The following is a 12,167-nucleotide window of genomic DNA, read 5'->3' on the forward strand; positions in this document are numbered from 1 at the left end:
GTGCCCAGTACACAGCAGGAGGCCACTAGATGTTTGTTGAACAAATGCTTATTTACGTAACCCTTCCCACATGACTCTGTCAAAGTGCTTAGCACACTCCAACCGATTATCTAACTTATAAGTCATACCCGCCCCAGCCCCAGCATTTGCAAACCCAATGCCTAGGTTAATGCCTGGCATATAGTCAAGCCTAAATGACTGAATGAAGTTGACTAGGACAGGGTGATACCAGGCTGAGGGTGGGAGACTAAAAGTAAAAAACAACTAAACAGTCAAAAAAAAAAGTCAGAAGGAAGAAGGGACGGCTGGAGGAAACAGAAGTCACAGATGGGAACTGAAGGAAAGACTCAACGAAGAGTCTAAGACGTAGGGAGAAAGTAGGCCAGAATTCCCCAGGTAGGACAGAGAGAGGCGGAAGAAGCAGATTTGACAGATTTCATCTGAGGTTCCCTAAGGAAATCACGTCACTTGAACCTGTCTGTTACGGTTCCATACATTCCCCTCCACAGTTCCAGGAAGCTGACCTCTGAAAATGGTAGATGCTCACTGACTGGAACTAGGAGGAAGTATTAGGACCAGGCCAAACCAACTAGGGTCGGGCAAAGACTGGCATCAGGGACATGGTCAAGCTCACCTCATCTCCAGGCACTGAGGACACCCTGACACATGACCAGGAGGAAATTCAGGAAGCAGACAAAGAGAAAGAGCGGACGAGGCAAATCTCTACCTGTCTGCACATTAACATTTTTATTTTAAACACGAGCAATGGTTATCTTTTCATACTCGTGGCATTTCAAAGTACGTAATTTCAAATTTCCCTTGGCATTTCTTCTTTGACTCATGGGTCATTCAGAAAAATGTGCGGTTTGAGTTCCAGGTATTTTGGGGCTTTCGGGTATTTCTATGATACTGTTTTCTGTTTAATTCTGCTGTGGCCAGAGAACATGTTCGGTAGGATTTCAATGCTTTCAAATTTACCGAAGCTTGGCTTTGGCCCCAAATTTGGTCCACGCAGGTGAATGCTTCATGGGCGCTCGGGGGAAAAAAAGGGTATAGGGTAGAGTGTTTCGTTAAACAAAATAAAAAGGCAATGAGGCCAAGTTGGTTGACAAGGACTGTTCAAATCCCTCCTCCAAATCCTTACTGAAAGTCTCCTTATTCTATCCATTATCAACAGAGGACTGTTGATATCCTCATCTGTACTTGTGGATTTGCTCATCTTTTTTCAGTTGTGTCAGGTTTTGGTTCATGTATTTTTCTATTTTGGGGAGAGAAAACTAAAATGAGAACTGAGGCTATTTTTGATCCCATGAGAGATGTTTCTGCGACGCCTAGACGACAGCACGAACTAATATGCATCTACACCGGCCACCAGCTTTGGGCTGAACTTGGAATCAAGGGGAGGCTGTTCGCCACGGCCCATCATGCCCTCTGGAATCGAGGCTTTACTTTCTCCTCCAGCTTGGACTGTTCTCTCCCAAGCTCACTGCGCTGAGGCCGTGGGCCTGCGTTCCATGCGCTCTTTAACACTAAGCTTGATATGCTCTCCGGGTTACCAACTTGCTGTCTGCCCTGACCTTGTAGAGCTGCAGAGCTCAGCTCACACACCCTCTCCTAAGGCCTGGTAGGATTCTCATTAATTTTCATTCTCTTTCTCTCTCTCACACACACGCACATGTAGACACACATGTGCACATACACACATGTGCGTACCACACACTCTCTACGGCACTTGTGACTAGCACAAATGATCATATGCATATGTTGGTTTACTTCTTTATTACCTACCTCCCCCACAAACACTGGAAGCTGCTTACGGAAAGACCATGTAGGTCCTATTCTGTACCTACATACGCAGGAACAAGAACATCGTGACACAGACGGGGTGAGGGAAAAAGAACCAAGGAAGGAAGGAAGACTGGGGTCGGGGGGAGGGGGCAGGGGGGACAACGGGAGATGAGGGGCAAGTAAGGAAAAGGGAGGAGGGAAAAGAAGGAGAACAAGGGAGGGAGGGAGATGAATGAATGCACACCCAACTACAAATGTTTCTACCTGCTTCTTTAATGCAATTTCCATTGTCAATGTGTGGGATGAGCCAAAGAATGACTGTAACACTCTACAGGGAAAAGCCCCATGATTTTCCTCATGTCTGCACACAAACTGAAGCCCTACTTTCTGTCCCAGCAGCTGTTAAAATGGAACAGCAAGAAGAAAGGTATTTTGCCTTCTGGATAAATTCTAGATCACTGTGTTATAGGCTGAAAGCAATTTCCCTTCACTGGGCTTAAATTACACACACACACACACACACACACACCCCAAATGTAGCATTCTACAGATTAGAACCAAAGCTAAAGGGCAAAAATAAGGAAAAATTTGCCTAACAGATTCACTTCATCAGTGTGCTTTCTCCAGATTTTAAAGAATAAAAAATAGTGACCTGATACCTACTTTTACTAGATAACTGTGGGATGTGTTTACCCCTATTTTTATATTTGGACCACTGCAAACTGCCTGAATACTGATTAACTTTGGGGTGTATATAACATCCAGAAAAGGTAAACCATCCCAATTTGTCACAATTATTTTGCAAAAATTAGGAGAAAGAACTGTATTGCTTTTTATGAAATACCAATGAGAACTTTTTATAATATACAAATATAACTTTTATATTGCTTTTTATAAAATACCAATTAAGAAATTTTTTAAAGTATCAAATATAAATGTCTATTAGAAATTCTGAAATGTTACCTCCTAAAATTTTTTCAAAGGAGAAAGCAAAATGTGAAAAACGTCTTACAAGAAATAATGTCTGTGCCACGTTTTGCCAAGGAGATTCTAACACTGGGAAGGATAGACTGTGTAATTGTAAAAGTGTCTACCAATATTGACTGATTTGACAAAGCACTTCCTGAGTATCTACTAAGAGCCACTGTGCTCTACACTGGGGATGCAATAGTGAAAATAAATAGAACTTGTCCCATAAGGGGCTTATGGGTTGGCATAAGGGGCAGAAAACAAAGAAGTACACAAATAAAATAAGTGCAATTTATGGTAAATGAGATAAAGGAATTTTAAAAAGTGCTGAGACAGATGATAAAAAGAAGGAGATGAATGTCCATGCAGAACGCCAATAAGACCCCTCTGGGCTGTGAGATGAACAGAGTACAGTGTGTCAGATTAGAAAAGGCTAAAATGTTTAATCTCTCTCCTATTCAATAATGTATTACAGGTCTTAGCCGGTGCAATAAGGCAAGAAAAGGAAATAAGTTATTCAAAATGGAAAGAAAGGAAGAATTAAAACCGATTCTATTCATAGACAAGCTGGTTATCTATACAGAAAATCCCATCTACAACATAACTACCAGGATATATAAGTGAATTTAGCAAGGCCTGAAGGTACAAGGCCATTAGATAAGCATTAATGACGTTCTGATATGCTCACATCACAATTTTACATTTTTATTTATTTTTGAGAGACAGAGCACCAGCAGGGAGGGGCAGAGAGAGAGGGAGACACAGAATCCGAAGCAGGCTCCAGGCTCCGAGCTGTCAGCACAGAACTCGATGCAGGGCTTGAACTCACAAACCATGAGATCATGACCTGAGCTGAAGCTGGACGCTCAACTGACTGAGCCACCCAGGCACCCCATCACATCACAATTTTAAAACAAGTCCATCTACAATAACATCAAAGAATAATCAATACTTAGGAATACATAAAGAAGAGATATATAAAACTACTCTGCTGAAAACTACAGAATATCACTAATAGAAATTAAAGACCCGACTAAATAGAAAGATATACTCAGTTTATTGGTTGGAAGCCTCAGTCTTGCTTGGATGTATGGTCTCCCAAAATTGATCTTTAGATTCAACACAAACCCAGTCATAATCGCTGGAGGCTTTTTAAAGAAACTGACAGGCTTTCATTTTAGAATGTCTAGGGAAATGCAAGAAACCTAGAATATCCAAAACATGTTGAAACAGAAGAAAAAGTCCAAGGACTTACACTACCCAATTCAAGACTCATTACACAGACATGGTAATCAGTGTGGTACTGGCATAAAACTAAACCAGTGGGGCAGAACAGAAGATCCAGAAAAACTCCCTCCCTTAGATGGCCAACCTATTTTCAACAAAGGCACTAAAGCAATTATTGGGAAAAGAAGGTCTGTTCAACAAGTGGTGCTGGAAAAACATCCAAAGGCGGAGGGAAAAAGAAACAAAAGGAACCCTTGCCTCACGCCTTATAAATAATTAAATTAAGATTGATGACAGAATTAAATGTAAAAGGTAAAACTCTAAAACTTCTAGAAAATGTATAGAATACCTTCACAGAAAATATTTACACAGAAGATTTCCGAGGCAGAACACAGAAAAAAAACAATAAATTACACTTGATCAAAATTTAGCACTATGTTCATCAGAAGACAATTAAGAAAACAGACCGGCCACTGACTGGGGATAAAATATTACAAAAACTTAAGTCTGAAAAAGGCCTTATGCCCAACTTATATATAGTTTTTTTTAAAAGCCTCTTACACATCAATTTTTAAACGAAAACCACCATAAAAGAGTGCATAGAAGTTTGAACACTTCACAATGGAAGCGATACAAACGAGCATTATGCACATGAAATGGACTCCACATCGTTGATCATCATGCCAGTGTAAATTAAGTCACTTTGAGAAACCACTGCACAACAACTTGAACGGCAGAGCTAAGAAGACTGACCATACTGTATGTTGGCAACCAGAACTCTCGTTCGCTGAGGAGCATGTATGCTGCTTTGGATTCCTCATGCCTCTGAATCCACAGGCCAAGAAGGGAGTCGCTGTGTGGGCTGGGGTGACTGATCCAGGGGACATTGAACTGCTCCTCCAGAGTAGAGGGAAGGAAGAGTATGTCTGGAAAACAGGAAGGAGACCCCCTCTCTCCCAGTATGGCCCTGCTCTGTTGTTAACGTCAATGGAAAACCACAAGAGCCCAATTCAGGCAGGTTTGCTAATGGCCCAGACCCTTCAGGAATGAAGGTTTGGGTCACCCCACCAGGTAAACAACCATGACCAGCTGAGGTGCTTGCAGAAGGTAAAGGGAATACAGAATGGGCGGTGGGAGGGGGTAGTTAGGAACACCAGACTGTGAGTAAGCAGACTGCTCTCCATAATGGGGTTGGGAGCCACATCATTCAGGGAGCTGAAGTCCTGACTAGAAGAAAAGACCAGTCTCCCGTGAGCAAGAAGAAATTCTGCCGGCAGCCAGCCTTCGGACTCCACTTGCACATCAGCTCTCTTGGGGCTTTTGAGCCTGCCAGCCCACCCTGCAGATTTGGAATTGCCAGTCTCCATAAACACAGGAACCAATTCCTTATAATTAACTTCCCTCTCTGTGTCTGTGTCTGTGTCTGTGTCTGTGTCTCTCTCTTTCCTTCCCTCTCTCTCTCTCTCTCTCTCTATATATATATATACACACATACATACACACACATACACACACACCCTATTGGTTCTGTTTCTCTGGAGAACACCAGACTAATACAGATTTTGAGCACGCTGCAGAATGTATATTCACTTGGGAAAACAGTCTGAAAGCCTCTTATGAAGTCAAACACACACTTAACACACAACTCAGCAACTCCGCTATTAGGTATTTACCCAGTGATAACATACGGCTCCAAAAAGACATACATGAATCTTCATAGCAGGGGTGTTCACAATTTATTTGAAATAATCCAAAATCCGTCGACTGAGGGATAAATAGTCATATTTTCACACAAAGGAAGGCTAGTCAGCAATAAAACAAACGCTAATACATACAGCAACATAAGTAAATGTCATTTTGCTTGTCCGAAGATGCGGACATAAAGGAGTATATACTATAGAATTCTCTATATATGAAGTTCTAGAACAGGCAAAACTAGTCTGTAATTTAAATAAAACAAGAAAAGGGGACATGAAATTGACCGGGAAGGGCATGAGGGAACTTTCTGGGGACGGAAATGTTCTGTGGCTTGATAGAGGTGTGGGTTATGTGGGTTTATGCATTTATCAGAATGAAACTGTATACAGTACTGCACGTAAAATTTACTCTAAGCAAATATTAACTCTAGCTAGTAGGTTTGCTTTTCACAGTAGCATGAGTTGGCAGTTCTAAAACTATTCATGATGTGTTCTAGGCTTCTACAAATGAGAAAATACACTGAGGGTGACAGGAGCCTTCTTGGAAAAGGGATAAAACAAGGAAAGAAAAGAGCATGTATACTGTACTAAAGGATTGGAACAGGGTATCCATTTGAGATCCATTTAAAACAATTTTTTTAATGTTTATTTACTTTTGAAAGAGAGAGAGAGTGAGAGTCGGGGAGGAGCAGAGAGAGAGGGAGACAGACTCTGAGCTGTCAGCACAGAGCCCGATGTGGGGCTCAAACTCGTGAACCGTGAGATCATGACCTGAGCTGAAGTCGGACGCTTAACCGACTGAGCCACCCAGGCGCCTCTTGAGCTCACTTTTTTAACCAGCTAGACAAACAGATATACACAAACAGACATACATACTCCTTGCTCTTTAGCCAAGAAGACCTAGAAGCAATGAACATGTCTAGCGTACAAGTTTGCAGGCTCTAAACACCGTGCTCTATTAAAAGGAACTACGATCCCTTGAAGAAAAGACTGGTTGATTCTACAGCAGGGACAGTGAATACCAAGCTAAGCTCTAGACATCTTACTACCCCAGACAGTAGGACAGTGCTCAAAGGATGATGGGGACATATCAATAGGACACAGGAACCAGCTCGAAGAGGCTCCCACTAGCCAAAACTAGGGCAACTAGGACATCAAAATAAATAATATTGTAATGGATTATTACCACTGGCTAAACTAAGGATCCATGAGTCCACACTGATAGATGGATTGGGGAGAGGGGCAGGTAAGAAAGAAAGAATGAAAGAAAGAAAGAAAGAAAGAAAGAAAGAAAGAAAGAAAGAAAGACAGGGAAAGAAAAAAGAAAAAAGGAAAAGGAAGGAAGGGAGGAAAAAGGGAAAGAGAAAGAAAGAAAGAAAGAAAGAAAGAAAGAAAGAAAGAAAGAAAGAAAAACAGGAAAAGAAAAAAGAAAAAAGGAAAAGGAAGGAAGGGAGGAAAAAAGGGAAAGAAAGAAGAAAGAAAGAAAGAAAGAAAGAAAGAAAGAAAGAAAGAAAAGGAAGGATGGAGGGAGGGAGGGAGGAAAGAAAGGAAGAAGGAAAGAAAGACAGGGGGAGGGAGGGAATGAGGAAGGGAAAAAGGGAGGAAAAAGGTAGGGAAAGGAGAAAGAGGGCAAAGGAAGATGGAGGGAAGGACAGAGGGAAAGCTCTTCCTTAGAGACAAATGCCAATTAGCAGAAGGAATAATGGAGTATACAAGTCAAGGCGTGCTAAAACACAGGGTAAAAATTTGATAATATTTATATAGTCTCGAAAGCAATTTCCCATAAATTACTTATTACTTACAAAGGAAAACACACACACTTTAAGCAAGGGATCAAAATTAACATCACCGGCACCGGGACCAAGCAGCATCACGACGGGCTGGGAACAGCACATCTCGTCTGCGGTCTTCCTGGCAAAATGCATACTCTGAACCTAACTGCTCGGGAAGAGTAGACAACCCAAAAGAAAGGGACATTTTACAAAACTGGCCTGTACCCCTCAAATGTGAAGTCCAGAAACCCAAAGAAGGCTAAGGGACCTGGCCCGATTAAAGGAGAACGAAGACGTGGTGACAAATTAAAGCAAGCTTGACCCACGACTGGATCCCAGGCTAGGAAAGATTACAGCCAAGATGGACATTTGGGGACAACTGTTAGAATCTGGACATAGTCTGTGGATTAGACAACAGTACTGCATTGGGGTCAAGTTTCCTGATTTTGAATGTTACAGGGCCGTTATCTAAGGGAATGACCTTGTTCTTAACACACACGAACTGAAATAGATAACGATCAAGAGGTGTGAGGTCTCCAAAGTGCTCCCATGTGGTTCAGAAACAAATCGCAGTGAAAGACAGAATGATAAAGCAAAAGCGGCCAGATACGTGCGATGGTGCAGCCATCTAAGGGGAACGTAGGAGTTCCTTGAACTGTTCTTATCGCTTTGCTTTAAGTTTGAAATTAGAGCAAACTATAATGCTTAAATGTATGTAAAAACAAAAAGTTACAAGAAAAAAGGCAAAGTCATAAAAAATAACATGACTGAAGGGCGCCTGGGTGGCTCAGTCACTTCAGCCTCTGACTCTTGATTTTGGGTCAGGTCATGATGTCACGATTCATGAGATCAGGATCAAGCCTCACATCAGGCTCTGTGCTGACAGGGCGGACCCTGCTTGGGATTCTCTCTTCCTCGCTCTCTGCCTCTCTGCCCCTCCCCCACTTGTGTGCACACACGCATGCACGCTCTCTCTCTCTCTCAAAAAAAAAAAAGACTGAAATTCTATACCATTTATTGGAAAAGAAAGGGAAGTGATACGAAAGAAAACTGAAATTTGGCTTTGAATAATTAAAATTTTTAATGTAGATTTTTCGAACAGAAATTATTGCTATAAACCTAGCTTTTCAAATATTTATTCCCTTTATAATTAGTAATTTTCCATCCACCTAAAAGCTACAGAGTTCTTGAATAAACACAATATAATGGGAAAGCTAATATAATTTAAACAGAGCCATGCTTATAAGCTCCACTATAATTAAACTTAATTCTAAGAGAGAGGGGAGAAAGTGACTTCATGTAGAAAATTAGAGCTACATGTTCCAAGAGTTCTCTAAAATATTTTTTTCTAACAATGTGAAGATTACCATTTCATGCACTGCATTTCCATATGGCCTTCAGAATGAACCACACTGTGCAGCCATTCCAAATCCCACATTTCTAGAAATGTTCTTCAACTCCTTCCAGCACCCCTTAAAATAATTCCTTGTAACTTGTCACCCACTAGCACAACACAAACCAACACATGGTTCCATCAACCGCACTAGACTGTCTCTAAACCAGGATTAGAAGTGTTTATACATTAGACCTCCTAGCTTAACCTTCCACGTAAACAACTTAACAAAACAGGTGTTGGGGGGTCTCTGATATTAGCACGTTTTTTTTCAAGTTTAAAAGGAAAGGCCTCGGGGGAGCCCAGGTGGCTCAGTCGGTGAAGCATCTGACTCTTGATTTTGGCTCTGGTCATGATCTTGCAATTCGTGAGTTCAAGTCTTACACTGGGCTCTGTGCTGACAGTGTGGGGCCTGTTTGGGATCCTCTCTCTCCCTCTCTCTCTGCCCCTCCCCAACTTGCGCGCGCGCGCTCTCTCTCTCTCTCTCTCTCTCAAAAGAAATAAACTTTAAAAAAAGATAAAAGGGGGGGGGGCGCCTGGGTGGTTCACTTGGTTAAGCGTCTGACTTCAGCTCAGGTCATGATTTCAGTTTGTGGGTTCAAGCCCTGAGTCAGGCTCTGTGCTGACAGCTCAGAGCCTGAAGCCTGCTTTGGATCCTTCTCCCTCCCTCTCTGCCCTCCCCCCACTCATGCTCACACACTCTCTCTCTCTCTCTCTCTCTAAGAAAGAAACAAACATTAAATAAATAAATAAATAAATAAATAAATAAATAAATAGAAAAGGCCTTAGATTATCCAATCTCCATATTTCTTCAATTCTAAGATTCTATTACTCTAAATAAAATAAAACTAATCAAATTATAAAGGCATGGAATGAATGGTGAAGAACACATAAACATAACTAACAGTCATGAGGTCACAGAGAAGAAAATCAGACACAGCAAACTGGCGAGTTGGAAAACCCCATGAAGGCACCCAGACAGGAAAAGAAATCAGTACCATGATGGTCCAAAAATCTAAATAAAATCAACCAAAGACAGTGAACACTTGCCAGAATTCTGCTGTGCAAAATAACAAAAAGCTCTTAATAATCAAATTATTTTTTAATGAAGGATAAAGTTTCCTAAGTTAGTGAAGAAGCATTCAAATAGAACATAAAAAATAAACTATTTAAACTACCACCTTGAAATATTAGAATTCATCTTTTTTACTGAGATAATGGAACCAAGAGATCCTTAAATTTTAATTTGAGAATTCAACTAATTAGATTTATTCAGAAATTTGTTGCACACCCCACTATTGATAGAATATTTCTATACAATAGCAATAAATAATGGGAAATTTATATTTAAACACAGTATCATTTGTACTGACACTAAAACATAGAATGCCCGAGAAAAAATCTAAGCCAATACGTACATGATTTGTATGCTGAAAATTACAAAATACTAATGAACAAAACCAAAGAGGATCCAAATAAAGGGGAAGAGATACCATGTTCATAGATCAGAGGACTCAATATTGTTGAAATGTCATTTTTCCCCAAACTGACCTATAGATTTAACACAATCCCAGTCAAAAACCCAGTCGGAATTTTTGTAGAAGTCAATAAGCTGATTTAAAATTTTGGGGCGCCTGGGTGGCTCAGTTGGTGGAGTGTCCAAGTCTTGATTTCAGCTCAGGTCATGATCCCAGGGTCGTGGAATTGAGCCCCATGTCAGGCTCTGCACTGACCATGAAGCTTGCTCAAGATTCTCCCTCTCTCTGCCTGTCTGTCTGTCTCTCTCTCTCTCTCTTTCTCTCTCTCCCCATCTGCCTCCTCCCCTGCTCATGTGTGCTTGTACTCTAAATAAACAAATACACAAACAGACAGACTTTTGCCATTCAACCCAACAATCCTCTCCTAGGTGTTTACCCAAGAGGAATGAAAAGATGAATGCTCTTATATTCACAAAAAAATCTGCCACAGATATTTCTGGTAGCCTTATATACTAACACCCCCAAACTGGAAATAACCCCCAGGTTCTTCAACTGGCAAAAGGCCTGTAACATATCCGTAAGATGGAACCGTGCCCAACGATACAAAAGAATCGGCTACTGATAGTGCACTATGAGTGAATCCCAGGTGCATTACTCAAAGTGAAAGAATCAGACTCAAAAGGCTACATACTCAGTGACTGCACAGAAAACAGAGCGAGGGGGGCGCCTGGGTGGCTCAGTCGGTTAAGCTTCCGACTTTGGCTCAGGTCATGATCTCGCAGTTCGTGAGTTCAAGCCCCGCGTCGGGCTCTGTGCTGACAGCTCAGAGCCTGGAGCCTGCTTTGGATTCTGTGTCTCCCTCTCTCTGCTCCTCCCCCGTTCACGCTCGCTCACTCTCTCAGAAATAAAGAAACATTAAAAAAAAAATTTTATTAAAAGAAAACAGAGCAGAGGTTGGCAGGGAGTGGGGAGTGGGATAGGGGCTGACCATCAGGGGACACTAGAAAATCTGGGGAGATGATGAACTGCTCTATATCTTGATTTCAGTAGTAGTTATATAACTTCACGCATCTGTCAAAACTCACAGAACTGTATACTCTAAATGGTGACTTTTCCTTTACTTCAAGAAACCTGACCCTCTCCCCCAATGAAAAAAGTAATGTGAAAGAAGAAAGAAAAATAAGATTGAGTACATACAACAGGAACAAGGCTCAAAAGATGTTCCTGAACAGTGGCTGTAAGTGGGCCACAAACTGGGATCAAAAATTTCTAGAAGCCAACGCCCGATCACTTATATGGTCATCGATGTCTATAGGATGTTTTCCAGAAAGCACACATTTGCATGGTAGATAAAATCATTCACACCCAGAGGCATGGGAGCCAAGAAGGAAATTATAAAGGTTTTTGATAACACAGAGGTCGGCAACAACTACTCTCACACATCCAGGATATACAATATTCTTGTAAAAATGAAATTGTAAATAATAAATAGATAAGCAAAGTCACAAGAAAAAAAAGCATACAGATAGTGAAAACTCTCAAAGGGTGTTATGTCCCTCCCGGCTGAATATTACTAACCTAAATTCCCAAAGAATAATTCTTCCTTTCATTTGTTCCAAGTTCCAACAGGAATAAATAAATATAAAGTGAAATAAATATTTAGCTAATTATACTTAGCTATTTCACCTAAACCTTAACTATACTTATTTATATTTGACTCTACCAGATTAGAACTCTCACTTCTTGATTTAAAACTTTACAGGAGAAAATTATACATGAAATGTAAGTTAGGAATACTGTCCAGAGTTAGGTCTTCTAAAATCCAAGTTATCCATTCTGCCCC

The 12,167-nt window shown here is 41.0% G+C and overlaps 1 protein-coding gene across 2 annotated transcripts in view; it reads right to left on the bottom strand.

The window, feature by feature from the left end:
* The window catches only part of GRK3 (G protein-coupled receptor kinase 3), a 126,834-nt gene that overhangs the window by 66,014 nt on the left and 48,653 nt on the right, over window positions 1–12,167 (bottom strand). The gene's annotated exons all lie outside the window — the stretch shown is intronic.

Source organism: Panthera leo, chromosome D3, assembly GCF_018350215.1.
Source record: "Panthera leo isolate Ple1 chromosome D3, P.leo_Ple1_pat1.1, whole genome shotgun sequence".
NCBI classification, from domain to species: domain Eukaryota; kingdom Metazoa; phylum Chordata; class Mammalia; order Carnivora; family Felidae; genus Panthera; species Panthera leo.